Below are 27,088 nucleotides of genomic sequence, written 5' to 3' on the forward strand. Positions count from 1 at the left end.
TAAGACTGATGCTTCTGTTCACTGCCATCTCCCCAGGTCCAAGAACAGTGTCTGGCACATAGTTCAGGAAATGTTTATGGAATGGATGAGGAAATGAATCCTTTCACTTTTGCTCAAGCACTGGAGAGTGGGCGTCTGTGGGCTTTGCTTACCTAGGGTGAACCTTCTGGTAGAAGTGCCCCTCCCTTGCTCTCAGTAGAAGTGGTTTAGAAAAGTCCCGGCCCAAACTCCAGATTCATAGGTATAGCATGATGCAGGCCAACCTGGCAATTCCATCCACTTGGCTGTGGCCATTGGTTCAGGGATGGGAACAGGAACCAAGTTAGACTCATTGGAGCCAGTCCTAGAATTTCTGCTGGAACTACTAAGATAGAGCCCTCTCTTCCTACCGGTGTTTCTGAGAGGAACAGGATGTCAGGTGGAGCTGCTGATAGCCATCTTATCACCATAGAGGAAGAGCAAGGGGTCAGATCCTGGCCAAGTGCCTTTGTGTGATCTTTCAGGCCTGACCATAGGCAATTACAAAGGTGTTATGTCAGCTTGGGTTGTTATAACACAATACCATAGACTGGGTGGCTTCAACAACATACATTTATTTCTCATGTTTCTACAGGCTTGGAAGTTTAAGATCAAAGTGCTCATGAATTCTGTTTCTGGTGAAGACCTGCTTCCTGGCTTACAGACAGCTACCATCTCCCTGTGTGCTCACATGACCTCTTTGTGAGTATGTACACATAGACAGAAAGAGAACTCTGGTTTCTTTTCCTCTTCTTATAAGGACACTAATCTCGACACGGGGAGCTCCACACCCACCATCTGACTTAACTCTACCTTCCAAAGAAAGGCTCTACTGCCAAAGGCCATCACATTGAGGGTTAGAGCTTCAGCATATGAATGGGGGAGGGGCACACAAACATTACTCCATAACACCTTATCTGGCAGGTCTCATAGGATAAGGCTGCCCTTCCTACACCAGATTTGGTGCACAGCCAATGCGTGGTAGGCTATGAAGAGAGTTGCAGTCAAGGACTAGACCCCTGTGGCCAGCTAGTCTCTTATGCTTGCTTGCATTACTGGGCCAGGCACCTACATCAAAGGCCTCTCTTGTGGGGAGGAGGTTACAATTAGGCTGAAGCCTTGTTGTGGGAAGGGGAAACTTGAAGATACTTTTTTCCACTCTGAACTGGGTACTCGGGACTTTCCTACAAGTATCCCTGTTCCCCTTGGCCCCAGATCCATAGAAAAGCAGGAACCTATTGTTTGGGGCTCTCTAAGCAGTGAGCCAATTCCTCCCAGGTGTACTGATGCAGCTGGCCTTCCCCAGGTACTGTTACATGGGGAAAAATGGAACACTGGGGAGCCAGCTCTTTAGCTTCTTCCTTACACTATGGTAGTAAGTAAATAAAGCCTTGATTTTTCCTTTCATTTTGACTTGTCTTAATTGACTGCTTTGCCACCTGGCAGATCAACTCAGCCCTTGGCAGTCTGCTTGAGAATGGAACCAACACAGAGGAAACACAGCTGAGAGACAAAGAGGGGTAACTGGGCCTCTATCACATCACCTCAGTGCCCCTAAATCTAGCTGTACTGGAAGCCATTGTGACTCTTAGACCTTTTAGTTTTGAGCATAAGCCAATTAGATGTGTTTTATGTCAGTGAATCCTGAGTCAAGTACATCCCCTCAGTGCCCCATCCCCAGTAGAACTCAGGAACTCCTGTTCTCTGTGTACTTGCCTTCACCATGGTCCAGATCAGCCTGTCCTATTCTGCTTCATGTGCTTGCCTCTCCAAAAGGTATCTTCTCTTAGAAGCTAGGGGTGTGGCTTCTCTTTCTCTGTCTCTTTTTAAATCCCCATAGAATCAGACAAAAAAACTGTAAGAATGAGTACTTATGAAGAATGAAACTCCAGTGGGCTGTTTATAATCAATTAGGTGATTATAAATAGGATGAAAACTCTTCTTAATATTGAAAAAATTTACATTAAAAACTTTTTTTTTAATCCACTTAGGAATCAAATCAGTATCAGGGGATAAAATCTGTATTAGTCATTTTTGCTGCATAATAAGTTATCCAAAATCTCATAGGCTTAGAACAACAACATTTACAATCTCAGTTTCTCAGAGCCTGGAGTTAGATACAGCTTAGCTGGGTCCCCTGTTTCTGGATTTCTGACAAGGCTATGATTATTGTATCACCGAAGCTGCAGTCATCTCAAGGCTCAACGGGGAAAGGATCCACCTGTAAGCTCACTTATGTGGTTGTTTGCAAACCTCAGGTCCTCAGTGTCTTTTGGCTAGAGACATCAGTACCTTGCCACACGGGCCTCTCCATAGGGCTGCTCACAACATGGCACTTGGCTTCCTTCAGAGTAATGAAAAAACAAAAGAGAGAGAGATCCAAGATGGTGGTCACAGTCTTTTTATGATGTAATCTCAGAAACAATATCACAACATTATCCCCATATTCTGTTTGTCAGAAATTAGTCACTAGGTCCACCCCACACTCAAGGAGAGATTATTATATAAGGGCCTGAATACCAGGAGGCAGGGATCATTGGGAGTTATCATAGAGGTTGCCTACCCCAAGATTCACATTCCTTCCACATGCAAAATACCTACCCTATCCTACCAAGGTCCCTAAAGTCTCATATTATCACATCACTTCAAAGTCCAAAACAGCATCTAAATTAAGTTCCGATGTGGATGAGACCCAACTGTGGTGTCTTAAATACAGATCTTCTTTATCTGCAGACCAGTAGAACTAATGAAGTAAGTTATCTGGCCCCCATCTATAGTTGTTGGGCTGGAAGACATTCCTGTCCAACATGGTGGAAAATTGGAGACATAAGAGTTCATTGGTCATGGAAATTCTGAAAGCCAGCCACACAAGTGCTGGACATTTCTTAATTAGATCCCAAGGCCTAGGATTAATTCTCCATGGCTCTTGGCTTCACTCTCTAGGCAATTGACTCTGCCCTCGCAGTCATCTTTTCTTTTTTATGGAAGGTAGCACATTTTTTTTGTAGCTGAGCAGCAATCTCAGCCTGCTTCTTGCCAGTAGAACTCTGGAGGTTGAAAACGTCTCCTCATTCTGTACTGTCTCTTTCTCCTGCAGTCCAAGTTGGCAATGTTTCTAAAAATATAAGGCTTTAAAGACACTTGGAGGTCTCTTGTGAATCTCTTTGGGGTTCACTCCATTAGGCAAAAGCCATACATACAAATTTCTTTGACATAAGCCCCATCTGCTTTTGATGAGATGGCTGAGGTCCAACACCCTTAACTTTCTAGAGATCCTATAGTTTGATTGAGAGGATTTGTGAGGCAAACCCTTAATCCCTTGTGATATTATAAGAAATATGTGTTTGGTCTCCATCCCTAGCTCCTGGGCAGAACTCCTTAGGATATTATCTTTATAATGTCCTAAGGGATAATAGCAGTAGGAACATATTTTGTTATAATATTTGGTTTTTGTTCCTAGCTTCTGAAACAGCTCCAGACTGATAAAGCTGAAAGGAGCACCTTATGTTAATGAGGTGAATTTTGGAAAGTCCCTAAGGATAAGTGGCTGGTTGCCAGGGGAAACAACCACATGATTAGAGTTAGAACTTTCAGCCCCACCTCCTGAATTCCAGGGGCCACTAAAGGCCAATGGTTTAATCAGTCGTGCCTATGCAATGAAGCCTCCATAAAAATCCTGACCAAAGGGGTTCAGACAGCTTCTGGGTTGGTGAACACATGGTGGTGCTGGGAGGTGGTGCCCTTGGAGAGGACATGGAAACTCTTGTCCCTTCCCACATTCCTTATCCCATGTGTCTCTTCTGGTTGGCTGTTTTTGAGTTGTATTCTTTATAATAAAAGGGCAATACTAAGTAAAGTGCTTCCTCGAGGTCTGTGAACCATTCTGGTGAATTATTGAGACTGAGAAAGAGGTTGTGGGAACCCCCCCCCACCCCCCATTTACAGTTGGTTGGTCAGAAGTATAGGTGACAGCCAGGACTTGAGATTGGTGTCTGAAGTGGGAGGGGGAAGTTTTGTGGGACTGAGCCCTTGACATGTGGGGTCTGCACTAATTCCAGGCTGTTAGTGTCAGAATCTGGTTAAATTGTAGGACACCCAGTTGGTGTCCTATGAGAACTGGAGAGTTGCTTGGTGTGGAAAACCCACACATCTGGCGTCAGCAGCGTTATAAGTAGATGGAAACAGGACTATTTCTTCTTCTTAAGGGGGCCTTCGTAGACTGTGAGGCACTATCTTTGATCTTTCTGAGGTCTTAAAAAGTTTTACTTTTATATATGCTCCGTTTCATCTTTAGACACTGTTTTCTTGGTAGTGTCTTTGGATTTGACATTTGCTTGGATGCTGTCTGGAGAGGCTGAAAATTTTCAAACCCCCCCTTTTTTTTGATGAGTGGTGGGAACTATAACAGTTTATTTCTTTCCTCCTTCATTTGGCTATAAGTAGCAAAAAGACATCAAGTGGTACCTCCATCACTTTGGAAACACTGCTTAACTTGATGACCCAGTTCATTAGGAATATTTCTACTTTCAATGTAACTGCAGGTAAGTGTTGCTAAACTTCCTGCTATTACATTATGGTCTGTCTTCCTGTAGTTTACAATAGTATCTCATTTCCTCCTGAGACCTCACCAGCAGTATCTCCAATACCAAGATTTCTACTAACAGTCTATTCAAGAAATTTAGGTTTTCTTTAACATGCTCCCCAAATTCCTTTTAGCCTCTGTGCACTGCTGGGTTCCAAAGCCTCTCTCACACATATTTGTTCCAAGAACCAAAAATCTGTATTAATCCCTTTTCTCATCTTACCTTCACAGTCAACTATTCTCACATATATGAAGCATCATTTTGTTTGCGAAGATTTCTCACAAAATTATACTCTTGTTGCATGAGCATACATTTTTACTCTCTTAAATGGTATTGTTTTAGATATTTCATTCTGTTTCTCATTCTTTTCAATCATCACCATGCTTTCAAGCTCCATCCATGATGCGATGTGGACATCTCGTCAGTGGCTTCCAGCTGTGGGTAATACGCGATGGGTTACTCCTCCCCCACCCCATGTTTTATATGTCCAGTGCCCTAGGGATGAGCATCCAGATTATCTCCACTTGCATGCCATCATCACAAATAATGTGGTCATGAGCATCCTAATCCGGAGACTCTTATGAATCTGTGTGAGGATTTCTTTGTGATATACGCATACCCAGAAGTGAAATTAATGACACTTAGGATATAGGTAGGCTTACTTTGACTAGGAAGTGCCATATTACCCACAATCTTCATGCGCTAGTCTTCATTCCCATCAGCTATGCATCAAGGAACTCATTATGCCACATCTAGGCTGACACTCAGTATCATCATCCAGTTTAAAAATTTTTTTCAGTCTATTTGGTATGAAATCGTATCTCATTTTGATTGGCATTTTTCCTGACAATTGATGAGTTTGAGCATCTCTTCAGATACTTTGGGCTTTCATCTTCCACACACTGCCTGCTCATATCCTTGTTTGTATCCTTGATCTTTAAGATCAGAGAGCAGGTATGATTTCTTCTGCATTCTCCGTTGCTCCCAGCAGCACTGGTGGGTATTGATTGACGATTGATGAGAAGGTCAGTGTGGCTGTGTAATTTGAGCTTCTGGATTTTTGAGGCCTACTTTTCCTCCACAGAGCCTGAAGTGTTTGCCTGTATTCATTCAGAACACATTCATCAAATGGCTACCCCATGCCAAGTCTTCCTGTGCAACTCTCCCTCCCGGCAAAGCCCAAATGACCTGTCAGTCACTCTATCAATTGAACAGAAGAATGAAACTTGTCACACTAGTCATCTGGCATCGGACAGATTCTAGTAACATTTTAGGGGTCCTTTTATAGGCTCTAATACTCTATGATCATCTGATTCTAACTTACTGACTAGTTGATTTTTTCTTTTATTGTTATTTTTTTGTAAGATTTTTTTTTAAAGGTTTATTTGTTTTTGAGAGAGAGAGAGAGAGCATGAGCTGGGGAGGGGCAGAGAGAGATGAGAACAGAGGATCCAAAGTGGGCTCCAACAGCAAGCCTGATGTGTGGCTCGAACTCAGGAACCATGAGATCATGACCTGAGCTGAAGTCAGAGGCTCAACTGACTGAGCCACCCAAGTGCACCTCTTTTATTGTTATTTATTTATTTATTTGTTTATTTATTTATTTATTTATCTTTCATATGGAACTTCTTTTTTTTAATTTTTATTTAATTTATTTTTTAAATTTACATCCGAGTTACTTAGCATATAGTGCAACAATGATTTCAGGAGTAGATTCCTTAATGTTCCTTACCCATTTAGCCCACCCCTTCTCCCACAACTCCTCCAGCAACCCTCTGTTTGTTCTCCATATTTAAGAGTCTCTTATGTTTTTGTCCCCTTCCCTGTTTTTATATTATTTTTTCTTCCCTTCCCTTATGTTCATCTGTTTTGTATCTTAAGGTCCTTACATGGGTGAAGTCATACGATATTTGTCTTTCTCTGACTGACTGATTTTGCTTAGCATAATATCCTCTAGTTCCATCCATGTCATTGCAAGGGGCAAGATTTCATTCTTTTTGATTGCTGAGTAATACTCCATTGTATACATATATACCACATCTTCTTTATACATTCATCATCGATGGACACTTGGGCTCATTCCATACTTTGGCTATTGTTGATAGTGCTGCTATAAACATTGGAGTGCATGTGTCCCTTTGAAACAGCACACCTGTATCCCTTGGATAAATACCTAGTAGTGCAATTGCTGGGTCATAGGGTAGTTCTATTTTTAATTTTTTGAGGAACCTCCATACTGGTTTCCAGAGTGGCTGCACCAGTTTGCATTCCCACCAGCAGCGCAAAAGAGATCCTCTTTCTCCACATCCTCGCCAACATTGTTGCCCAAGTTGTTAATGTTAGCCATTCTGCCAGGTGTGAGGTGATATCTCATTGTGGTTTTGATTTGTATTTCCCTGATGATGAGTGATGTTGAGCTTTTTTTCTTGTGTTGGTTGGCCATCTGGATGTCTTCTTTGGAGAAGTGTCTATTCATGTCTTTTGCCTACATTTCTTCACTGGATATTGTTTTTTGGGTGTTGAGTTTGATAAGTTCTTTATAGATTTTGGATACTAACCTTTTATCTGATACGTCGTTTGCAAATGTCTTCTCCCATTCCATCAGTTGACTTTTAGTTTTGCTGATTGTTTCCTTCACTGTGCAGAAGCTTTTTATTTTGATGAGGTGAGGTCCCAATAGTTCATTTTTGCTTTTGTTTCTCTTGCCTCTGGAGATGTGTTGAGTAAGAAGTTGCTATGGCCAAGGTCAAAGAGGTTTTGGCCTGCTTTCTCCTTGAGGATTTTGATGGCTTCCTGTCTTACATTTAGGTCTTTCATCCATTTTGAGTTTGTTTTTGTGTATGGTGTAAGAAAGTGGTCCAGATTCATTCTTCTGCATGTTGCTGTCCAGTTTTCCTAGCACCACTTGGTGAAGAGACTGTGTTTATTCCATTGGATGTTCTTTCCTGCTTTGTCAAAGATTAGTTGGTCATACGTTTGTGGGTCCATTTCTGGGTTCTCTATTCTGTTCTATTGATCTGAGTGTCAGTTCTTGTGCCAGTACCATACTGTCTTGATGATTACAGCTTTGTAGTATACCTTGAAGTCCAGGATTGTGATAACTCCAGCTTTGGTTTTCTGTTTCAAGATTGCTTTGGCTATTCAGGGTCTTTTCTGGTTCATACAAATTTTAGGATTGTTTCTTCTAGCTCTGTGAAGAATGCTGGTGTTATTTTGATAGGGATTGCATTGAATATGTAGACTGCTTTGGGTAATATCAACATTTTAACAATATTTGTTCTTCCTCTCCAGGAGTGCGGAATATTTTTCCATTTTTTTGTGTGTTTTATTGTTATTTTTAACTGCCATGTGCCTAAAGCAAGGCAAGATCCAAGGAATCTTGGCTATATGTTTGCAAATCAACAGCCTTTTGTTAAGGGTCTCCGCTTGTGAGGCACAATCCCACCTCTTTTGAAACATGACTGCTGAAAACTGTCACAGACTTCATAGTCAAAAAGTAAACTCTCCTTACTGTACTTGCTACAAAGTTCACAAGCCTCAGTGTGACAACATTTATCTGCTTTTCCAGAGAGAATAAGTGTTCTGAGCCTAACCTAACTACTCTCACACCACCCACTCCAGGTAGGCTTAGGATCCCAAATCTGTAAGTTACCTCTACCTCATATTGTAATTGTCTATTTGTTCTTCTTCCTCTAGATCTGGGACACATTGAGGACACAGACTGTGTCTTATTCATTTGTTTAGTTTACTGTACTTACCAAGGCATTTGTCACAGAGCAAGTGTTCAATAAACATTTATTGATTGAACAAATGGACACATGAAAAACTGTTTATTGAGCACCTACATGCCACACACTGTGTAAGGTTCTGGGAATTCATTGGTGAGTAACACACAATTTAATTATAAAATAGTGTGGAAAAGGTACAGAGGAGAGGCACCACATCTTATGGGGAGGTGAACTTCAAACAAATAAGGAATGCCATTTGTAACACTCATCTTCTTCATCTCCAAAAGAGTTCTTCTGCCTTAAATTCTGGATATGGCTTGTACTGGACTTGGAGGAAATATGCTTTCTCTGTGTGCAGATATGTGAGAGGTGTGCATGTGGATGCTGCCTGTCCAAGTGTGCCTGCTCCACCCTAGCCTGAAGTTAGTACAGGGAGGCCAAAGGCTATTTTCCCACCTTCCAAAGGGGCTTGATCAAATGGCTGGGCTATCTATAGAGCCGTCTGGGGCTGGAGTGTGGACAAACAAGTGAGCATCACAACATTGGACCCTTAATTCCTTTGGTATGTGATCCAACAATTGGGAAAACCTGAGTTGGCCTAGGAGTGAGCTTTCCCAGCTCCATCTCAAATCCATGTCAATTTTCAACAATTAAGTCAAGTGAAAGGGACTTGGGTCAAGGTCTGTCTAAAAGATTGGGCTTTGAGGGAAAGTTAGATAAGTAAGTTTGCTGAAAGGTCTAGTTATATACCTCTTGGAAAACATGCTAGCCAGACCTCTGCAAGGACCTCATCCCACTTCACATCAGCTCAGCGAGAGGATTTTAAAAAAAAAATTTTTTTTTAATGTTTATTTATTTGAGACAGAGAGAGACAGAGCATGAATGGGGGAGGGTCAGAGAGGGGGAGACACAGAATCCGAAGCAGGCTCCAGGCTCTGAGCTGTCAGCACAGAGCTCGATGTGGGGCTTGAATTCACAGACCGTGATATCATGACCTGAGCCGAAGTCGGACGCTCAACCAACTGAGCCACCCAGTCACCCCTCAGCAAGAGGATTTTTAACAGTGACTCCTAAAATGGACAATAGATGTAGGGCAGAGTCAGAAAGCATGCTACATTTGGCATTACATATTCCACAGAAAAACAAAAACTAATTTCTTTGTTCTCACTTTAAAAGATACTTCTTATATAAAAGGTTTCTTTGCAAAGAATCACTTAATAGTTGGTAGTTGATCAAGCGAAACAAATTTGGGCTCTCTTGAGCAAATCCCTAAAGAGATTTCCTTCATTTTCATATCTGTGGATTTTGGAGAGTGGAATCTAATGTGAAATGATCTTCAATAAATTTTTTTCATTGATATTCTACAGGGAAGAGTTCTTTTATCTTTATTTGCTCCATAATCTTGAGGCACTTGCTCAATAACCACAGCGTGGGCTTCAGTTAAATATGCAATTCCTGCCTCTGCCATTCTTTTTTTAAAAATTGAACTAGTTTGCTTGTGTGCAGTTAATTCTATTTTTTATGTACTTAACCACTAATAACTAGGATCTAGTGCACATGAGTTTCCCTTTTTTGTTTGTTTGCTTGGGTTCTGTGAACTTTTCCATCATAAACCAAAGTAGCCAATAGCAGATGAATTGATGAATGCTACCACTAACAATAACTGGGCAATGTGAGGACAACCAATAGAGCAGGGGTTGGCAAATATCTTCTGTAAAGGGTCAGACAGTAAATATTTTAGGCTTTGTGAGTCGTTATAGTCTCTGTCATTACTATTTACATCTGCCTTTGTAGTGCCAACTCAGCTGTAGACATATGTAAATGAATGAGCACTGCCATATTTCAATAAAATTTTATTTACAAAAACGGGCACTAGGCCAGATTTAGCCTGTGGCTATACTTTGTCGATCCCTAATCCAGAGCAACTGACAGAGACAAATAACTTTAGCTATGAAAAATATCATAAGGGCCCACCCTTCGAAACTCTAATTTTGCACTGTATCTTAGCATACAGCATCTGCAACTCCAGTTTTGTTTCTTGAACTTTAGGTTTATCGGGGGAGTGAAGGATTAGAATGACAGTGTTTACAGAGGTGTTTAGTGATGAGAAGCTCTAAGAGGTGCCCTTCCCTCTCCTCTCTCATTTTTAAGGTGAAGCCTCTTCTCTTAGCTGGGCCATGGTAATGGGCTGAAATAGAGAAGGGTCTGGGATGGAAACCAGCCACTTTGTAGAGGATCTGTGTCTCTCAGGGGAGCTGGGGTTTTGTACTTAGGGAGAAAGAAGGGACATACTTCTAGTAGTCTACTCTAGCAGCCAAGAGATGAACAAGAAAAGAGACCAAATTCCCCAAGTCTCTTGGGTGCAAGGTTTGTTGGGGTTTTGGAGAGGTCAATTCCAGAGCACAGCTTCCAGTCACAGAGTCCCAGATTTTGACTGGCAATTTGTATTTCACCAGTAAAGAAGATCCTGTGGCAGTTCTGGTGTGCTCTTTGCAGCTGTTGACAGATGTGAACAATCCATTGCCATGTGGACTCCTTATAATATTTCAGTGTTTGCTGAGGCAATGATTCCACTGTCTGCATGTGATTTCAGAGGGTAGCAGAAGACCTAGAAAGAAGAGAGAAACTAAAGCTCAGGTGTCTTACTTGGAAGGGGGCCAATAAGTACGTTAGTGCATGGAGTGGATGTTGCAGCTGAGACCAAATTCTAAGGTTGATTCTGCCTGGAGTAGATCTGTAATCTTGTTTTTTTGCTCCATCATTTTTTTTTTTTCCAGGTCTGAGCAAACACAAGCCATCCTTGAGTTCCTGGTTCTGGTAGGTTCCCAAGCGAGCAGCATCTGTTGGATGGAGGAGCAGTTCATGCTTGGATGTTTTTAGAGGGCTGACCCAGCACTGGTGTCAGGGCCATCAGTTAGACAGTGGGAGAGGGGAGCAATGAAGTTGGTAATTACACACCACAGCACCGTTGACCTCCAAGAGCAGGTGGCGGGAGCAAGTGAAATTCCAGGCTCTGTCACTCAAGATTCATTTTCGCTCTTGTGTTTAGGCCTGAGGGGATGCTCACTGATCTGGAAGAGATTGTCTACACTGTTTTGTTAATAATAAGGACAATAAGAAAATGATGTACTTAATACAGAAGGATATTTTTCCTTTCCTTAGTTATTTCAAAGTTGCTATTATATTTTTAAAACCTCTGTCTCTTTATTGCTCTCTGTCTCTTAGGTACATGTATATATATATATATATATATATATATATATATGCAACATTGGGAAGATCAGGATCTGTAGCTGTAGTAAGAGTTCAATATTTACTGCTTCTCTTTTTATTATTCATTATTATTTTAAGTTTATTTATTTTGAGAGAGAGAGTGTGAGCAAGGGAGGGGCAGAGAAAGAGAGAGAGAGAGAGAGAGAGAGAGAAAGAGAATCCCAAGCAGGCTCCACACTGTCAGCACAGAGCCTGACATGGGGCTTGAACTCAAGACCATGAGATCATGACCTGAGCTGAAACCAAGAGTCAGACGCTGAACCAACTGAGCCACTCAGGCGCCCCCAATATTCACTGCCTCTATAGAACTGGTCCTTTGGTAAGGCCTTTTGGTAAGGCCTTTGCGGCCCTGATATTTCCATTTCTTCACAATTGCCTCCTTTTACAGAGCCACCATTATTCCTGTGCCACAGGTCTAGAGAGGAGGGCTGACAAAGTGACACCCAACCCCGGGCAACAGATTGGGTGAATCTCCTTCAGGCTACCCAGTTGTGCTCGCAGTTTTCAACTTCTCTCTGAGCTGTGGTTCCCAGTTCTGTTCCCCCTTGGTCTCCAGCATCTCTCCCTACCAGTGATGCAGCTTCGCTTCTGGCCTTGAGTGGGGGGCAGAGCCGAGTGAACTGTCTTGGATGACTTCCTCAGTCCTGAGCAGCCCACAGGCGAGGGGGGTGTGGACAGCGGGACATAACAGCTTTGGTTTCCCTAGCTCTTGAGCCTCTTAAGATAACAGACCCCAGTGTGCAATTGATGTTCGGGACAGATAGAGGTCTTGGCAGAAGCTGAGATCACTTTCCAATTTCACTGAGATTATGAAAATAACATTTGTGAACTTGGAATCCTAGCACTCCTGACCCTGAGCATTTTCTTTTTCTTTTGTCACAGACTTCTTTGAAGACCAAGTCACCGTTTCCTTCAGCTTGAGACAATGTTTCAGGTGATAAGAAAAGACGAACTATCAGAAACCCCAGAGGTGCCAATTACCCACTTTTTTCATGCTAACAACTTGCATTTCTACTCATTGGTTTATACAAGAGTAACCATCTCTTTCTCTTAACATGCTGGAGGTGGGGTGGGGGTGGTGGTTGTTCCAAAGTAGCCAGATCAGACTTTTTAATGAGCAAGAGTTGGAGGGGGGGGAAAAAAAAGGTAAATTGACTTTTTACAGGAAACACAGCATTCCTCAAAAACGATTAAACATTCTGTCATCCAGAATATCCCTATCCTGTTGACCTTATTTACAGATTTCATGAAAAATACATCATCATAACATTGATATATGGACCCTGTAGCATCCAATTTCTTGGAGGCATCTGTACCTGATAAGGATGCTGGTCATGCACTCATAAACGTGGGGGCAATATAAATGAGATGATGCCCCATGGAATATAATACACATAGATGCTTTTCTAAAATACACTCATATCTGTTGGAAATAAGGCAATTTGGCTCTCCACCTTGGCTCTGAATGAAATAATGTTCTGGGTTGGGGAGGCAGGTAATAAAAGCCACAATTGTGAAGTGTTACTGGCAGTCCTTTCATTGTTACTGCAAGCTGGGCATACATTTGTCTTCATTGTCAAAGTGCTGGTGTTGTTTACAAGTTAAAGATAAGGAAGCCAGGAAAGCTTATTCAGGTCTCTTGGCTGGGAAAACACCGTTTCCTCATCACGAATCCCAAATTACATTTTGAGCTGGAATTAGGCGACACATCGCTTTAGATTTGGTCAGATTTTCCTTGGTGCTTTCCTCATACCTGCCTCTGGAGTTTGGAGGACCTGGAAATAGTTGTGATTAGAGGGTGATGTGAAAACAAACAGAGCCATTTCTGCCCCCACCAGGTTTCAGCTGACTGGATACTGAGAATAGCCTTGGCGTCTAGCCTTTGCCTATTTGCAAAACCTTTACCAACTTTCCTCATCCCTCAGGGGAAACAAAAGGTGAGTGCAGTAATTTTGGAGGTGGAGTGAGGGTTGTTAAACTCCTTCACTGCAGACAGTGATGCAGGTAGAAAAGCTTTATTCTGCATCCAGGCCTCCATCTATTTACAATCAATCTTGATTATCAGGACAAAGCTCAAAACCAGCAGGCACCTGACTCTCAGGGCAGCTCTCACACCTACTGGATGAAGAACAAGAAGGAACTTGTAATCCTTCCTTGTACTTTGGAGAAAAAGCAGCCCAACCCTCTCAATCGGAGGTATTTATGAGAGGGGGTTTGGCATAGCTGGAAGGGAAATGCACACACACACACACACACACACACACACAAACACACTTCAAAACAAATCTAAAATGCAAGGGACTTCAGCGATGGGAACAGGGACTGAAATCCCAGCTCAGAGCTTGCAAATCCTCAGTAAGCAAAAAGCACACACACTCTGTGTGCCCCATCCTCATTTATGACCGGTCAACAAAGCAACTGCAGGTGATCTCAACTGCTGATGCTGCTGAGGAGGCCTCTCAGATGGCCGGGCTCCTGCAAACTTATTCACTGCCTCATTAAAGCAATTTCGAAATCAATTCCGGATTTGACAAGCCGTCAGTACATTGTTGCCTCTCGGTGATGGGAGTGACATGTTAACAGCAATTAGACTTTTGCACACGCACGTTGAAGCCTGTTCAGCATATTCTTTATTAGAAGAGCCTAAAAAGCGTTATTATAATCATCTAACCTGGGGTCATGGACACATGCTCTATGATCTCTGCCTCTGTCAGCAGTCCCCTTGGTGAAATTTTGCCTATTGTCCGTAGAGATTAAAAGGAAGTGCTTACCCCAGATGCGATATTGGAAAATCAAAGGTCAGAGCAAAGCTTGTGGTAACCTCCATTTTTTAATACAAGTTATAGGAGCAATCAAATTAGCATGAACAGATACTGCTCCTTCTAACAGATGGAGCAGGATTCTTATGCAAACGAGGGAGGACAGGCTTCAGTCGTTTGGTGGCCACATGAGTGGCGATGTTGTTATCTCGACTGTGGTTGGCCAGCACTTGGATAGTGAAGATGGCAAAGCCTTCACTCCAGTTCAGCAGAGGCTTATCAGTCCTTTATGTCATGGAAAACTACTCTCTTCTGTAATAAAATCATCCTGTCCTGTTTGGAATGGCGCTCTTTGTAGACAGTTCTCTTGGTCAGCTGAAGTTACCAGCGGGAGCTGTGTTCCTCTCTGCTTTGGGAGCCCAGTGGAACCGACTGAAAACGAATATTGTAACCTGATTTTCCCAAGACTCTACCAGCCAAATGAGATCCAGATAAGTCTCAAATCTCATCGGACCCTATTTATTTCTGGGGAGTCTCAAGACAGAGTCTGTCACATGCCCACAAACAATTCTCTCCTGGTCTTCTTCTGATTTCTGCTTGGATGGCTACCATTTGAGAGTAGTTTTATGCCCAGTATTCAGTGTGAATAACATCCCCTCAGGTAAGTACTTGTATTATAACCACTTTGAAGACGAGAAAACAGGAGAGTAGCAAGGTTCAGCCAGTGGCTCGGTGTCTCATGGCTACAACACCGGATGCAAGCTCAGGCAGTCTGGCTTCCAGTCTCCCACAGTGAGTCATTACCCTGCTGGCCTCTTGAGCCAAAGCTGGTGCCCACCCAAGGGGACCACCTCCCCAAACTCCCAACGTTGCAAAATAGTCACTGTTCCAAGTAAATATTTATTGACTGACTGATTTACTGAAAATGAATGAATTCTGATTGACTTCATGATGGCCAAATTCATGCAGTTATATGATATTTCAAATTCCCAGGCTTCCCAAGCACACCCAGTTTGCTTACAACTGACCTATTTAAAATTGCAAACAAATCTCAACTCTTGTAGTCCTTATCCCCTTTCCCCACTTTAAGTGGTGATGCTCATTACCACTGACATATGGTGTATTTTGTTTGCCTATCTCTCCCACTACAATATAAAGGCAAGAATTTTTCAATGTTTTGTTCACTGCTGTTTCAGTGCTAGAACAGTGCCAGCAACAAACTAGGGTCTTGATAATTGTTGAGTAAATGAAAGGGTTATGTATTTCAGGTATAAATAGGGTGGGGAATGTGTCCTATCTTTGGTTGAGAAATATATTCAGAAATATATTCACAGACCCATTGATGAGAAATACAGCACAAAAAGCTGGGAGGAATTTAGCACTCTTCTTACCATCTTTGTCACTTTTAGAGAGTCATTTGCTTTTGGTAACACCAAGTCTTTGGTAACACTAAGTAGAAATAGAACTAAAGGTCCTTAAAAGTCCTTGTCTGGAAGACTTCCCACCCCACATTCTACCCACTTAGTGTGACCAGATCTAGAGATTTCCTTTTCCACATCGCTCATTATTAAAGATCTTCCCAGAAAGTACCCCCCTGATCTGATGTTGCCCCCTGCCCCTTTGGGTTGCTTCCTGGTTGGCTGACTGCAGGGGCTTTAGAGGGTCCCTGTTGTTTTGTTGGATCAGGGGGTTGCTTAGCTTTTGAAGCAGGCCTGCTCATTGCTCATTTCCCCCAGGCACTTGTTTTTAAAGCCAAAGCTTCAAAGGCAAGCAACATTTGAAATTCCTCAGCTATTCATCCAGTTGGTAAAACTAGATGCACACCCTCAAGAAGCCATTTGTTACTTTCATCAGGTTCAGCAGATAATCAGGAAGCCACCATTTGGAGGATGAGCTGACAGTTTATCATTAGAATCAGTAGGTCTGCAGAGGGTGTGCCTGGGGTTAATACTTTAATGTTAAGTTTTCCAAAGAGAGGTTTTAGGAAAATTGAGTGTGGAAATTTGCACATGTGTGTGCGTATTTGATGATGATGATGATGATGATGGTGGTGGTGGTGGTGATGGTGATGATTTTGGATGGTGGGTAGGCAAAAGGCTGAGAAGAAATCATAGCATTTCCATCAAGAAGTTTTCAAAGTGTGGTCTAGGCATCCCTGGGGGTCCAGAAAACTTTTTAACCTTTTTAGGGGTTCTGTAAAGTCAAAACTATTTTCATAATAACACTAAGATGTTATTTGCCCTTTTCACTGTCATTCCCTCATCAGTGTACTGAGAAGTTTCCAGAAGCTACCTGTCATGTGATATGGCAATAGAATGAATGCAAACACTAGTATCAGAAACCAGCTGTCCCCTATTAAGCCAAACACTAAAGAGATTTGCAAAAAACCATAAAATAATGGTTTAATTATAAAAATATAGCTACCTTCCACAAGGTAGCTCTTCCCCTTTAGTTATAAAAATATAGCTACCTTCCATAAATTATATTTTTATGTTAACATATAATAGGCTTATTATTTTTAAATGATTTAATAAATTTAAACAAATTCTCAGTTTTAATTTTTAACACAGTAAAGACTGGAATGAATATATATATATATATATACACATATATATACACACATATATACATACACATATATATGTGTGTGTATGTATATATATGTAATATATTGTACATATATATATTCCGCTATATAAAAACACTTTCAGATCCTCAAAATTTTTAAAAGAGTAAAGAGGTTGAGACCAAAAAGTTTGAGAACCACAGTAATAAGGCAGTCAAAACTTGGTCTGAATAAAGCCACAGAGAATTATACATTTCAGAACAAGAAGGATCCTTGAAGGATGATCTGGTCCAGTCCCCTTGCTTGCTCAGGCAGGCTAGTATTACTCTTTTTTACATATGGGATTACTGAGACCCAGAAGGTTCACAGGCTTCTCCCAAACTCCACAGCTGTTGAGTGCAGAATTAGGGAAAAGAATGAGGCTGTGGCAAGACTGGGACACAGGTCTTATTCCTTTTTCTGCAGACAACTCTACCCATTACCCCACTCTGCCAGGAACATGAATGGTCCTTATTAAGAAAACATAAACAACAAACATACCAATTTATCTTCTTCTTTTCTCTTTTTCTTTGGCTGTTAAATTTATCTTTGGTAATTTTTCTGGTGGTGGATCTGAATGTGCTAAATAGAACCATTTATTTGCTTAGCTTATTGGGTTTAAAGGCTGTGGTTCTGAAGTTGGTGATGTTGGCCATGCTGGCTGCAGTCCTCACAGGGGTCAGCTTGTGAGGGATCCACCTCCATGCTCATGAGGCTGTTGGCAAGCCTCAGGTTCTGGCTGGCTTCACTAGAGACTTTAGTCCCTTGCCACATGGATCACTCCACAGGGCAGCTCACAACATGGCAGCTGGTTTCCCTCAGAGTGAGAGTGAGAGGGGCTACCCAAGATGGAACCCATAGTCTTCTTGTCTCCCAATCTCGGTAATGACACCTCAGCACTTTTGCTATATTCTTATTTTTAGACGTGAGTCACTAGGTCCAGTCCACATTCAAGGGGAGGGGATTATGCGTAGGTATGAATACCAGGAGGCAGGGGTCATTGGGAGCCATCTTAAAGGTTGACTACTACAACCTCTAACCTAACATTTGATCCTCTCACTCATCCAGTGACCTCATCACACAGTGCCTTTTAAGTGTAAATAACCTGTGCTCACTATCTATGGGAAGTCTGATACAAAGGTTAAAAACATGAACTCTGTAGCCTATCTTCCTGGATTTGACCTCATCTCTACCGTTTTGATAGCTCCTGACCTCAGGCAAGTAACGCTGTGTCTCAGTTTCCCACCCATAAGATGGGGCTGATAACGTTGCTCCGTCATGGGACCTGGTGTGAAAATTGAGTTAATACATGTTACAGAGCTGTTAAAACTGTGGCTGGCATGGAGTAAGCATCAAATAGGTACTTACGGTTATAGGTTTCCCCCGCTATCTGAAAGCAGATATTAGGCTTTTCTGATACCTTAGGGCACGTCTTGCTAACCAACGCCCGGAATAAATTGAGCTAAAGCATAGATGCTTACAGGCACAGTTCAAAGCTATGGTGGCTTGATACTGCGTGAAGTTCCCAGGGAAGGAGGCTGGTGGCATGAGTCTCACTGCTCGAGGTGTATGCTGCCTCTATCATGGCTCACGGCAAAACCAGTGGTGAACACTGGTTTGCTTTTCACCTTTTTTCATAAAAGAAAAAATAATTTTGGATTCCTTTTGGTTAGCACAAACAAATACTAATGTAGGGCTTTCATGAAAGTGAAGTGGCATAACGTGAAGGTTTGAAAAGTATGGATAGGGGCACCTGGGTGGCTCAGTCGGTTAAGCGTCAGACTTCAGCTCAGGTCAAGTTCTCGTGGTCCGTGAGTCCGTGAGTTCGAGCCCCGCGTTGGGCTCTGGGCTGACGGCTCAGAGCCTGGAGCCTGCTTCTGATTCTGTGTCTCCCTCTCTCTCTGCCCCTCCCCCGTTCATGCTCTGTCTCTCGCTGTCTCAAAAATAAATAAACGTTAAAAAAAAATTAAAAAAAAAAAAGTACGGATACCTGTATCACTATTATGCACCAGGAACGTTATACAACTTACTTATTGCCAGCAATATCCCCATGAGGTAGGTATTTTCACACCATCTGACTAATGAAAAACTAATGCTTAGAGAGTTTAAGCATCTTGCCCAACCAAGGTATATCATCACTGGAAAATAATGGGACCGGGATTCTTTTTTTTTTTTTTTCAACGTGTATTTATTTTTGGGACAGAGAGAGACAGAGCATGAACGGGGGAGGGGCAGAGAGAGAAGGAGACACAGAATCGGAAACAGGCTCCAGGCTCTGAGCCATCAGCCCAGAGCCCGACGCGGGGCTCAAACTCACGGACCGCAAGATCGTGACCTGGCTGAAGTCGGACGCTTAACCGACTGCGCCACCCAGGCGCCCCTAGGACTGGGATTCTTTATTGGGGTTGTATAATCCTAGTTCTGGCCTTCTACTCTTTTACTTTGGGGAATACACCATGGAAAGAAAATGGTCAGGGAGAGTAAACTAAGAATACACTTAATCTGGGGCACCTGCATGGCTCAGTTGGTTAAATGTCCAACTCTTTATTATGGCTCAGGTCATGATCTCACAGTTTGTGGGATTGAGCCCATGTTGGGCTCTGCATTGACAGTGCAGAGCCTGCTTGGGATTCTCTCTCTTTCTCTCTCTCTCTCTCTGTCTCTCTTTCTCTCCCCCTTCCCTGCTTGTGTGCTGTGTCTCTTTGTTTCAAAAAAAAAATAATAAAAACATTAAAGAAAAGAATATACTTAATGTGCTGGTGATGTAATTATGAATTAAAAGGAAGACACTTTTTGATCATGCCTATGTACACCATTGAGCGTTTTCTAGGACTAAATTAAACTTTGAGAATAATGACTGGCAGCCAGACAGACTCAAAAATAACCAAGTACTTAAGCTATAATTGCTTACCATGTGATTTCCCCATCCTTTCTATGGTACTTACCTTGCAATTAAATGATCAATAGTTATCCTGTAAGTAGCAAGTATGCCCATGAAATTTGTGACCTGGAAAATCAGCCATTATAAGAGTGTAAGTGTTAAATGGTCTGGAAATGATCAGTGAGAAGGTAAGGATGCCTCCTCCTTTTGACATATCTACTGAGGCACTAAATTCAGAGATACCCAAACAAGTTCCCAGGCTTTGAGTTGACACCATCTGCAGCCCCTTCCACACAGGAGCTGGAGCTGCCTATGGTGGTGTCTCCGTCCAGGCTGGAGCGTCTCCTTGTACATCTAGGTGGGGAGGTGCGGCTCTCTAGACCTAGCCAATAAACACTCCATCATCAGTTTTCAGGCCAGTGCATGACTAAGCATGGCCAAGTGTGGCCCGGTGGCCTGCTGTGTTGGTTGCTCTTAGCAGACCTGGGCGTGTTTCCTGTGACTTCCTTGTGGAGAGAAACTTCAGGGAAGGCAAATGTGTGTCGATGGGCCATGGGAGATTGGGGGAGCAACCACTCCTTCCAAGTTTGGTGCAGGCAGACTATATTGGGGTGAAGGCAGCACTGCTGGTCTGTGTATCCTCTCCAGAAAGAGATAGTTCCTGAATTACTCATTCAGGAGTAAGGAAGAAGGGCAAGACCAGTACGTCTTTACTGGGCATTTGTGATGGATTCGCATGAGCCAATAAAGCGTGTTGCAGGGCAGTGGGAATATCAGAGTAACTGAGAATATCAGAGACTCTGGAACATTCGGAAAAGGTCTAGTGGGAAGGGTAGGGTTTGAGCCAGGCCTGCAAAGCTTTAACTAGGCAAAAAGGAAGGAAAAACCCAAGCTCTTTGGCTTCTTAAGATATGGCCATGATCTTCTTCTTCAAGCCTTGGATCCAGGAAAGCAGCTTAGTGTAGAAAAAGGCTTTGGAATTAGGCAGCCTTCACTCAGAGTCCTGGATCTCCAATCACTAGCTGTTGGGACCTAAAGCAAGTCACTTTATTTCTTTGAAGTTCTTTTCTCCCACCTACAAAACAGGAATAATAAAGCCTACTGAGAGTAATGCTAAAGACATATGTACTTATGAAAACATATGTGTTTGACATAATAGGTGCTCAAGTAACATTAGTTCCCTTCCTTTTCACTTCAGGGACTCTTCTGGACCCTGTTAGGCCTGCATGCCCAGCCAAACAAATTCCTATCTCCACATCATCTTATACCAGTCTTAGTGTCTTGAAACCCTCCATCAAAGCTGTCATCAAATGCCACCTCCTCCCTGACCTTCCTCAGCCCTTCAGCCATAAGAGATCTTTCTTCAAATTCTCCTACTCACTCTGCCAGACATTCATCTGAGTCTCACTAGGTTTTTTCTACTAGATTATATGAGTATACTCCCATCTCTTTTGCCAGGGAATAAGCTCCTTGGGAGCATTGATCAGATCAGGTTTATCTTTCTAGAGCCACAGCAAGAGCAAAGACCACAGGGTTGGGCATGGCCGTGCTGTGTTCAGGGGCACAACATCAGCATGGCTAAGAGGGATGGTTTGGATCAGGGCAGTGAAAACTTGGAAGCTCAGGAGCTTCAAGGTATTTGTCCCAATTCTGCTTCCCTGCTTGAGCACGGCACCCTTTCCACAGCCTTTGAGGTTGACTTGATATAAATCTGAGTCTGGTTCACTTTAATGTACTTAACATACAAACTGGAAACTGTCTTTCCCACAGAGCTAGTTATATCAGTTCTCTGGAGGCGAGGTGACTATATCTGGGTCACAGTTTTAATTGGGACAGTCAGCTCTAACGGACATGCTCTAAAAGACGGGTTGGGTGTGCCCATCTCTGCCAATTAGGAAGCTGGCTGGGATTGCCCCAGTGGATGTGTAGTATTTGTTAAACCTCCCGTATAGTTCACATTGTAGGCCATTCTGTCCTCACTTGTTCACAGAATTAAAACTCAAGAGAGAGGAATGTAGCTGCCTGACCCTCCACCAAAGAGTCTCTCCTCTCCAAAGCCAGGATGCTTTGAAGGAAAAATTCTAAAGTAGATCTGAGACCGCTTAAATTAGAACTAAAGAAAAACCAATTCCAGGTGATGGGGTATGGAGAACACATTTGAGTTGAGTGTCACATTAGCCAGATGGAAAGCGCCTGGCTATTTAAAATTTCTCTGATTTTTCACAGGTTTAGTGCATTTTCAGAAGGGTCTGTAGTGATTATATTCATAATTCCGAAGGGCACACAACTAGTTGTTACCAGAGCTGAGCCTAGTGATGCTATCTTCTATTTACTTTGTGCTTTTTACACTTTTTAAGTCCTTTTGCATACTTTTGTTTCTCAAAACCAGTTGTACAGGGATTACTGTCCCCATTTTAAAGATGAGGCAGTTGAGGGTCAGAGTCAGAGTCAGCTGAATGGTAAAACTTCTAGTGAAGAGCTGCTTTCTCTATTCATCTCTCCTTGTCCCCTCCTGTCTCGACAGAGAGTTTGTAATTAGCACTGGAACCAAGTGTGGGTGTCTGCAGAGATGATGTGCTGGGGTTCTGTGTATGTGACAGAAGGAGAACCCTCAAGGACATGACCACCTCGGGAGACTGTAGGAGCGTCATTTATCCACCACTGAACCTTGGAAATCCCCGGGCTGTGGAGCCCGGGACCGCTGTGCCTTCCCCAAGAAGTTCAATGGCAACACTGCTGGCATGCTATGTAAACCTCAGGCACACATTTTCAGACAACCGTTAGCAGGCCACAGAAGTTCCCCAAGACACTTGGTAAACCTTCGTCAAATCTGTTCTGACTTTGTGTGGGCGGCTGGGTTTCATCAAGAGGGTGCCAAAAGCAGCAACCCCAGTAGGGCTGAATCTGGACAGAGCAGGGCCTCTGCTCTTGCCTTCCTGCCTCCCGTGCTCTATAATCCCCCTTTCTGAAATGCAAACCCTGACCCAATGCTCACATATTACACATGCTCTTTTAGGTGCAAGCTTTGCTGGAATGAGATATTATGAGATCGTTTCTCTAAATTTATTCTCAGATTCTGCAGAATTACCTGTGAGGAAATCGGCTGTGGGCTCTGTTGGTTCTTAAAACACACTTAAGAGACGCTATCCACTTGGCATTGCTACTGGGTTCAGTCACTTTTCCTAGTGATTTCTGCAGTTAGTACTGAAAGGCAGACAGATTGTAGTTTTAAAAACTTGATGGTGGGGCGCCTGGGTGGCGCAGTCGGTTAAGCGTCCGACTTCAGCTCAGGTCACGATCTCGCGGTCCGTGAGTTCGAGCCCCGCGTCGGGCTCTGGGCTGATGGCTCAGAGCCTGGAGCCTGCTTCTGATTCTGTGTCTCCTTCTCTCTCTGCCCCTCCCCCGTTCATGCTCTGTCTCTCTCTGTCTCAAAAATAAATAAACGTTAAAAACAATTAAAAAAATAAATAAAAACTTGATGGTGAAGTTTGGAAAAAAAAATCTTTACTTGTCTTCAATTTTCATTTGTCGAGTCCCACCTTTCCCAAAAAGTTACTAGACTTTGCTGGTTTCATCACAGCAAACAACAAACAAACAAACAAAAAAACAAAAAACAACCACAAGAAGCTGCTTTTGTCCACAGAGTGAGTTGCTGGTAGCTAGTAGGGTCAGGGCAGCCCACACCATGAGTTTCAGAGACAAGCCAGATGGCTTCATAAACAGATTCCCTGGGTGGCTGGGGCAGAGGTGAGGACAGACGATGAAGATGGGGGTGTAGGAGTGAAGCTGGAAATCTTTCGTAAAGACAGGAATGGGAAACAGGGAAGCAAAACATCTGTGTTGGTGTTTAAGAAAGGCTAAGTAACGGGGCTGCTGGTATCAGACTGTTAGTATCTGTAGGGGACCTCAAAAGACACGTGTCTAAAGTTCCCATAAACCTCAGATAGATAAATCCTCTGGTCTTTCTTCCCAACTTTCAAAAACAGTGTGTATTACTCAAGAAAAACCACAAAGCTTTGAGCTGGCACTGGTTAGCCCAATATAAGGTCAGATTTTGCATAGGAGATTCAGAGACAGGAAATACACTGGCGTAAAAGCAGTCAAGAGGGCACTGAAATAATACCACCATTTCCAGTCTTCACACCAAGACATGCTGTCATCTGTGTCATCTGTGGGCTTTTTTTTTTTTTTTTTTCTGATGGTTTGTTTGCAAAATGACTACAGCACATTAGTATTGCCAGGGAGCCTCTGTTGTGAATTTCTGCAGGATGGAAGGAGGGGCAATTTTGCCATGCAACCTGGAATCTATTCTCAGGAGGGAGGTGGAGGAAGGAGATGCTGGTCTGACCAATGAGTCTGTGTAATGACTCCCACACTTAAACAGAATAGAACATTGGGATCTTCTCTCATCAAGAGTGGTGTCAAAGTTGCCCCAAAGAAAATACCGCCATCTCTGCACATACTTACCAAACAGGTCTTTGGGACAGTGTCTTCACTGTGTGCCTTTTAAAACTGTATGCCTTTAGAGCATCATTCATCTCTGACAATTCTGCCAGGTTGGCCTGTTAAATTTTCAACTATTGGATTTTCATAATCCTTTTGTAAATGAATATGCTCCCAGCTGGCTATTACTCCCGAGAAAACTAGGAAGTGATCTGAAAAAGATGATAATTTATGATAATATAAAGCAAGACCAATTGTTCCTTTTGGATTAAACAGTTCAGAGTTGAACTGAAGTCCAGGGACTTGAATTTCTAATCAGTATTATCCAGTGTTAAAACTTTCTGGGCCAGTTTGGCCATCGGTAAAATTACTATTTAATAGATAATCAAGTGTATTTCCTGAGAAGGGTTAATCTAAATATATTAGCTGACCATGTCTTACAAGATTATTAATTAAACTTTTAAATTATAATACTCTCTATTAATAGGTATGTTCTGATTTTAGGTTGAAGAGTCAGATATTTCCACATTAATTCAACATATCTACAAATTAGATTTAATGCCAATATCACAGGAATGGTAACATCAAGGTGATGTTTATAAACAAGGGTTATTTAAGAATTTTGTGGACTAAACTACTACTTCCAGAGATCCCCAGTCTATACATATCGAATCATACACATTACAAGGCACCCACATTTCACATTAAATACACATATACACATGCAATTGTATGGATTTTTTATAAACCGGATTTAAAAATCATGTAGTTACTTATAACTTATTTATTTGTAATTGCCTATAGTTTCATGGCTATGATTGATGTATACTTAGAAATTCTTTTGAAGTGGAAAAATCTGACTTATAAATTTTTTCAAATGTAATTACATTTTTATAAATATTGAATTTAACAGTGACATCACCATGTTTTTTATATTTGTAGGTATTAAAGCATTTATTTAGATTTTGTGATTTCATTTTTTTTTTTTTTGTATTTTGAAACCAATACATTTTTGCCCTCTAGTTTCTAACATTTCTATAGCTTCTTGAGAAGCTATAGTGCTTGATCTTTATAGTGGCCCTGTTTATAAAATCATTTATAAAGTCATAAAATATCTCAGAAATTCATAAGACATTGAGCAAGCATCATTGTACCATTGTCACATTTTGTGTCTTGTGCTCAGCAGCTGGATTACATGGGTCCAGGAATCCAGAGGGATAAATCGGGTTGGCCCCTCATACTAACAATCCTAGTCCTAGGACCTAGTCCTAGATCACCTGGTCCTAGTGATCTACTTGTGGAGTTCAGATTTAACATCTGCTGAGGTACAAGTCCTGGCTTTGGTGAGAGGGGCTAGAGAACTACCAGCACAGGATCAAGTATAGTTTTTGCTAAAGCACTCTAGGCTCCTTTTGCTGATGGACCATATTTGCAGGAATGACTGACTCTGATTGTCATTAAGAACTAGGATTGCTGCTACACAGTAGGGACAGGAAGCAGTATGTTGTGAATGAAGGGGATTTGTTGGGGTGTCTCTAACAGCTTCCAAAGCCTGGTGTTAACTGTAAATGAGCAAGTGCAACAGCTGCAGTCCAAGAACAGTAAAGCAACTGGGATGGGTGGTTGAGGAGGGAATGGAAGGCTCAAGAACACGGAAATGTTAAAGTAGATTTGTTGTACAAAAGCAGAGGACCTACCGCTAGGCTGAATTCTCCTCAAGGGCTTTACAGAGCACACCCTTCACAAAAACACTATGGAGAACACTAGTGAGGGAGGCACCAGCTTCATTTTCACAGACCTTGTAAATGCCAGGGCCTTGGCACTGTTTCTATGGTGCCTAGTGGATAAACAGCCTTGTTTATAAAATTGTCTGAGGGGCATGCAGGTGGCTCAGTTGGTTAAGCACCTGACTCTTGGTTTTGGCTCAGGTCATGATCCCACGGTTTGTGAGTTCAAGCCGTGCATCAGGCTCCATGCTGACAGTGCAGTGCCTGCTTGGGGTTCTCTCTCTCGCTCCCTCTCTCTCTCCTCGTGCCCTGCTTGTATGCTCTCCTTCTTTCAAAATAAATAAATAAACTTGAAAAAATTCTCTGAGAGCTTCTTTTAGGAAGATCAATAGGGACCATCTCTTGTGCTTCTTAGGCTGATACTCTTAGAGAAAGAGTTCTGAATATCATGGAATTTACACAACAAAAAACATAAAAGTACCATAAGGATGGTAAATCCAGATTCACGGCACATGAGATCATGAGTCTGATTTCAGTAGAATTCTTTCTTACCCAGCCTTATAGTCAACTTTCAAGATCCGCTCTCATCTGCTGCCTTAGTCCCTTCCAGCACATATAACCAAGTCTTGCAATACTTTGGTTATATATACTGTTTCCTCCCATAGCAGGGGCTGCATGTTCACTTGGATTGTGTTACAACCTGAATCCAGGTTTTAGTCTGAAGGCAGTGATGGGAAGCAAGGTGGTCTTGAGGAGGACAACCTACAAGGCACTTACCCCTGGTGAGGCCCTTTTGCTGTTTGTAGGTGAAGAGAGGCTGGTTTCATCTAGCAAGGGACAGGGAGCTTTGTGGTAGTCTGAAGATTAAGAAGATTCTGAGCGTTCCAGTTTGGGAGCTCATCTACCCGAGTGTTCCCGTCCTGAGTTTCTCTATCCCATAATTTCTATATTAGGATTTTGACTTTTTCCGAGAGACCTGTTGAGGCTGTGTATTCAGTCTTCTTTGTAGCTCTGCTGCTCTTATTATTAAATTCTGGGCATGATTTTCAGCACAGCCTGCCCTCTGGCTGC

At 42.4% G+C, this 27,088-nt stretch overlaps 1 long non-coding RNA gene across 1 annotated transcript in view; it reads left to right on the forward strand.

Moving 5' to 3' along the window:
- The window catches only part of LOC128314014 (uncharacterized), a 271,881-nt gene extending 256,535 nt beyond the window's left edge, over positions 1-15,346 (forward strand). Inside the window, exons 6-8 of the long non-coding RNA XR_008295299.1 lie at positions 614-720; positions 11,107-11,146; positions 12,485-15,346. This is a non-coding gene — a long non-coding RNA (uncharacterized LOC128314014). The remainder of the gene's footprint in view (positions 1-613; positions 721-11,106; positions 11,147-12,484) is intronic.
- The last annotated feature ends 11,742 nt before the right edge of the window (positions 15,347-27,088 follow it).

This window comes from Acinonyx jubatus, chromosome C1 (assembly GCF_027475565.1).
Source record: "Acinonyx jubatus isolate Ajub_Pintada_27869175 chromosome C1, VMU_Ajub_asm_v1.0, whole genome shotgun sequence".
NCBI classification, from domain to species: domain Eukaryota; kingdom Metazoa; phylum Chordata; class Mammalia; order Carnivora; family Felidae; genus Acinonyx; species Acinonyx jubatus.